The sequence below is a fragment of the Catharus ustulatus genome, chromosome 3 (assembly GCF_009819885.2).
Source record: "Catharus ustulatus isolate bCatUst1 chromosome 3, bCatUst1.pri.v2, whole genome shotgun sequence".
NCBI classification, from domain to species: domain Eukaryota; kingdom Metazoa; phylum Chordata; class Aves; order Passeriformes; family Turdidae; genus Catharus; species Catharus ustulatus.
This window is the reverse complement of record NC_046223.1, coordinates 7,003,580-7,009,579: the sequence shown is the minus strand read 5'-3', so window position 1 is coordinate 7,009,579 and position 6,000 is coordinate 7,003,580.

The following is a 6,000-nucleotide window of genomic DNA, read 5'->3' as shown; positions in this document are numbered from 1 at the left end:
TGCCCTACATCAGAAACCGTGAAAAATTTCCTAATAGGAAATCTTATTCCTGGGCAGGGCTGTGAGTGACTGCAGAAACTCAAGAGCTCTGGGTGTGAGGTGTCTTAAAGACTATGCCATAGGATGAGATGTTGTGTCCGTATCTAGAAATGCAGTGCTAGCCTGTTCACAGCAGGTCTCGCTACCTCCAACTCAGAAACATAAAAGTTACAATATTCTGAAGCAGTAGGGAATTTGTAAAGTAAAAGGGACGGATACTCCAGGGAAGAATCACAAGTTCTAGTTAAAGTGAAAGTAACTTAAATAACAGGAAAAGGTTTGACAGCACCATAATGAATGCAATTAGCTGTAAATATGAAATGCAGGCTGTGGATAATGTCCGTCAACGGTGGAATGAACAGGTACTGATATTGATAGAGGTCTTGGTAATATTCCACAGTGTCCTTTCCAATACACTCACAGGGAAGACCTGCAGGATGTTACTTTTCTCTACTGCCAGTGCCACAAGTTACTTTTGTCTGCTAAGGATTTAAAGTTTCATCTGGGTGCTAAGGTAACCCTGGAGTATGTTAAGGAGACCTGACTGTGGTTGTTCCTCTGTGGGTGATAACTCAGCTTCTGAGGAGACACTGTCAATGTATTTATAAGCCACACGTGGAGAGGAGTGTCTGTGAAGAATTTGTGCAGCTTCAGCAGAGCCCAGCAATCTGGGCAATTCCCAGCACACTGGCTATGGAAAACTCTCTTTTATTTAAATAACGTCCTACAAGAAGGAGAATGTTGTATGCAAGATAATCTATCAGCTCTATGCAAGATAATGAGACCATGGATTTTAAAGTGTTGCTGAGAGTCTGAAAAGAGCTTGGTTCTCAGCAGAGATGGTGTTGGTGTTTGCTTGGTGAGTACCCACTGTAAACTATAAAATTTGCCTTCGACTGTGAGCTGTGTCAAGTACTAGCCAGGAACAATTTACCTGTGGTTGTTCACTTCACAGATATACTGCTTTTTAATACATTCTGCTGTCATATAAATGTGGGCTACCTATTTTTCCAGAAAAAAAAAAACCAAACCTGGTCATTGTTTTCCTTTTAATGCTACACAAAAATACTTGCTCTTTGATTACTGCAGATTATAAACCTGCTGTGTAGTATATGCTTTCAAAAATTACACCACAGTAAAGACAAGATTGTGTTCATTTGCAGAAGAAATGTGAGTTGTTGTGGGATGTGTCAGGGTGGATGGGACCGAAAAGACCCCAGGATTGTCATGACTGTAATCAGTATCACATCCCTGGTGTTCTCCCTGTTCTTGTTCACCAGCTTGGGAATGTGCCCATCATCATCATCCTCAGAGTCCTTGGCAACTTTGGGAGGTTGGACTGTGGTGAGACTCCACACAGAGACATTCTACAAAATCATCATCTGTCTCTTCTTCTGATTCTGAGCTCATGCTCATGTTTGACCTCTACCATTTCAAAAAAGAACACTTCCCAAGACTGAGAGAAAAGGCAAGGTGAGGATTTGATGCCATGTGAACTCTCCCCAGAGAAACCTACAGAGAAACTGTAGGTTTCTTTTTTCTATTAAGACAGAAAATAAACCTTTTGCTAAGCCATCATTGCTCTCTTTCCTCTGGAAGCCCAGTTTTGTAAGCTTAGAAACTGCAAACTGAGAAATGGAGTAAGGGAAAAGGGAAGTAAGGAACAGCAGAAAATGTGTTTGATTAGTTTGACTTTTCCTTTCTCTTTTGATATTAGCAGTGGTGTTTTGCAAAACATATTTGTTTAGAATGATTACCTGGGTAACTTTGAGCTATAAATTTCTTTCAACATCTGTTCAGAGGAGTTAATAAATTATTTGATGGGTTAGTCCTATGACAGCATTTCTGTTCTCTTAATAGCAGAGCAATAAACATTTTTATCAGGATTTTAGATTTTATAATAGAATAATGAATTTTGAACTATTTTTCTATGTAGATTGGGAATTTCATTCTGAAAATGGTGATTTATTTTAAATCTTGAAGTCCATTATAGACTAGAAGTGTTCAAAGTTATTCTTGATGAAATACTGAACTAAATTTTTAAAATTTTCTTCTGTTTCTGAACAGATCACGTTTTCTATGAATGTGTTAATTGCTCAAAAATTCTAATTTTTTCCACTTAAGAAAAAAAAGAATTCTTACAAAGGCTTTTTATGAATCCCCTGCTACTACTTCTTTAAGAATCTGGTAGGTTTTTTTCAGGCATTTGATTTGTCTGCTTACTCAAGTCCTCTGTTTCTGCACTACAATTAGATAATTTAGTCTTAAAATGAGAAAATCACAAAAAAAAAATCTAACCCATAATGACTTGCAATATTACTTTTCAACATGAATAATTATTCACTGACTATTTGTGAATTATTTAGGATTCATAAACATCTTCAGGGCAAAAAAACATTTGTCATGCAGATACGCATATGCAGTTGTTAATAATAAGCCACAAATAATAGCTGAAAGAGCTGACAGTACTTATGACAAAATTATTCACTACTTTTTGTAGTATTCAGCCAAGTCTGCCTAGACTTTATAAATAACTGCTGACTTGGAGATTCTGAAGGCCAGCCAGAACTACTGGGTAATTTTTCTGATTTCCTAGGTAGTATTGATCAGGTATTCTTCCCTAGCTGTGCTGGATGATGATTACAGTAATTTCACGAATACAAACCGCACCATTTTGACTAAAATTTTGCTCCCAAACCGGAAATGTGGCTTATATTCAGGAGCGGCTAATATGTGAATAATTTTCTGACATTTACAACCCCAGAAGTGCCAGCCAGGGTGCCGAGCCAAGCACCTGCCAGTAAATCCCAGGATTTCGCTATTGTTACAAATTGGTTACTGTGTTGCGCAGCGGGTGGGGCCAGCTCAGCGCCGGCAGCATGGGGGGAGGGAGGGAGGCAGGGGAGTTCCCTACTTCAGGTGGGGGAGAGGCAGGGGGCTCTGTGCTAACATCCCCACGGCTTGGGGAGGAGGCGGGGGACTCCGCCCCTGCCCTCTGCCGCCGCGGCGGGAGCAGGGGGTGGTCTGTGCCTACTTGCCACGGGAGTGGGGTGTGTGCTCCATGCCCGCCCGCCGCCACCGCGGCGGGAGTGGGGCCGGGGCAAGCGACCCCAGAGGCGGCGGCCAGCCCCGAGCGGCCCCGCTGAGCGGCCCCACCGAGCTGGGCAACCTGACCCCGTCAGCAGCCCCGAGCGGGCCGAGCCTGCACAGCCTTAGCTGAACCAGTAAACCCCCCGCCATGCCACGGTTCTGTTACTATTTGGCAACTTTGTTGCATGCGGGTGCTCGCTGCAAACGACAGAGCGGCTTATATTCAGGTGCGGCTTATTTATGGACAAAGAATGAAATATTTGCCAACACCCAGAGATGCGGCTTATACTCAGTGCGGCTTGTATTCGTGAAATCACTGTATATCCATGTGCATTTATTGTTTTAATTCTGCTGAATATAGATAGACTGAAAAGTTTTAAATAAAATAATCTAGCATAGTAATTGATGAGGCCTAATAAGAAAAAAGAAATATTTATTCACATATTTAAACAGTGCAGTACTCAAGTCATAGTTAAAATTTTCTCCATACAAGGTAGAATGGTTTAGAGACCTTCTTTTCACAAAATCGTGTAGAACCCTAAGAGCAGTGCCAGTTGTTTCTCTGCAGCAAACATGGTTGTTAATGGAAAGAAATGCAAGACAGCCATCTGTTGGCTCGTGCAGAAAGCAGCTTGGTTCCCAGTCCCAGGCAGGAAAGAGTGCAGTGCTCCCTGCGAGAGCAGAAGGTGTTTGTGCACAGTTTGAACGCAGGCTGAGCAAAACTCACTCAGAGGGAGGTGTATGCCTGTGGAAATGGGTCCTGGGAGTGCTGCAGACACCTGGGACACAGGTAGGGCTCAGCACCTTACTGCCTGGACAGGGCATCTCTGCACCTTTTCCCAAGGAGCAATTCTGTGGGAATGTGGAGCCAGGTGCTATCAAAGATGATGGATTCAGAACTGATGCACTGCCTGGGGAGAGCAAGTGTTGATCTCTAAATGATCTCTAAATCTGTGGCAGTGCTCGTCCCTGAACTTGTGTAACACCTTCAGGTCTGCATTGTAAAGAACATTCAAATGAAGATAATAATTTATCTTTAAATACTTGGGGGTGGGGTAAAGTTTGAATTAGGTATCTTGGATCTTTATGTTTCATAGGCTGTTGGCTTTTATTAAAAACCTTTTCCATTGTACAGATCATTAAATGAAACTGTCAATAATTGGGTCTTTGATTGTCCCAGATCTCCTGACACAGATTTGACAAACAAGATTAGTCACATATCATTGCCATTGTGCTGAGCACTTCTTTCCCAGCTGAAATACTCTCCCAGGCCTCTGTTTTGAGCTGAGAATGTTTTGAACTGTTCCAGGATCTGGGATCATTTAGGTAGGTTCAATTCCCAATAAAAAAAGAGGTAACTTCACTCTGCTGTCTGTCCCCAGATTTTTTTTATTAGATAGAGACAAAATAGTGGATATACTGCCTCTCCCTTTTACTACAGTGTAATGACTGAGCAGGTTCTCTCTTTTCCAAGTGACAATAACACAAAGGAGAGCCCTTGACATGGTACTGTGGTGATGTCTGTTTGGGTAGGGATTTTGTGAGCCTCTCACATATTGCTGCTGTCACTAGCCAATACATGCTGGTACTCAAGATTAAGCTCCAAAACACAGCGATTTCAGTGGAAATTTTATCAGTGTTCTCATCTGGCACAAACTGGAATTTTCTAGAGCCCTGGCTTTTGATTTGTTTTGTTTTCTTTTCTTTTCTTTTTGTCCCTGCTGAGACCAATTACAGTTAAAGCTAGGAAAAAATTGAGCCACTGTTCCACTATTAAAAATTACACCCTCTACATTTCTGAGCACAGATAGATTGGATTTCAATAAAAATCAGAGTGCAATAAATGGTCACCTGTTAATTCTAATGTACAGTAATTTCACAACTATAAGGTGCACCCTTTTGCCTAAAATTTTGATGGAAACCCGGAAGTGTGCCTAGGTTTTTTACTCTGAGTTCCTCACAAATCCTTTCGTAGATCAGTGGAATTACAAGAAGAGAATACAACCATCGGTTGTAAAAGATAAAGGCTGAGGAGCTAGGGTGTCTGAACCATAAGAAAGGTACCCAAATAACTAATTATTCTAAATAATGGAGCAGAAGGCTGTACTGCTTGAACTGCACTAAAGATCTGTTTGCTGTATTTTATGGCACACATCGTTTGTGAACATTTGACACCCGTGATGGTTTTGGTGGAGATCTGCAAACTGTTTGCAAACACAATGGATAATTCCACTGGAAAGGCATTCCAGTCTATGTGTATGCAACTAATAGAATAGGAATATTCCTTATATGCCACTTGCAAATAGAATCCTCCTACCTGAGCACAAGGCCCCTGAAAGAATGGAAGAAAAACGTTACGCAGTTTCAGGGGAGATGCCTGACAGAATGTGTGCTGGTTTTAAGAAGCTGGCCTTTCTGCTAGGCAAGGTTTTACTCTTGCTTCATCAGCAAATTGTAACAAAAAAGGCCCAGACTGGTTCTGATTTCATTATATTTAATATGAATTTCATGACTTTGCCTTCATTTTGATCTATAAAGTCTGGATTTTTCCCTTTAATTTAAATGACCTGGTTTTGAAATTGCTGAGTGCAGCTCTCTGGGGGTATTCACTTCCAGAAGCTTCTGGCGAAGAAGGACTGATCCTTAATACCTGAGGAAGGTACAACTTTTATCCTGCATAAATAACTTCATTCTCAGAGCAACCTGGAGTTGGATGTGGGAATTGATTTATTGGTTTGTGTAGATGGCAAGTGAAAGGTAAGACAGCTTTGACAGACATGGTGATTGGGGCTTTATATTTGCTTAAATCTAAAGAAAAACTCTTAGAAATTTTGGTCCATAACCAAACCAAAGAATGGAATGATTTCCTGG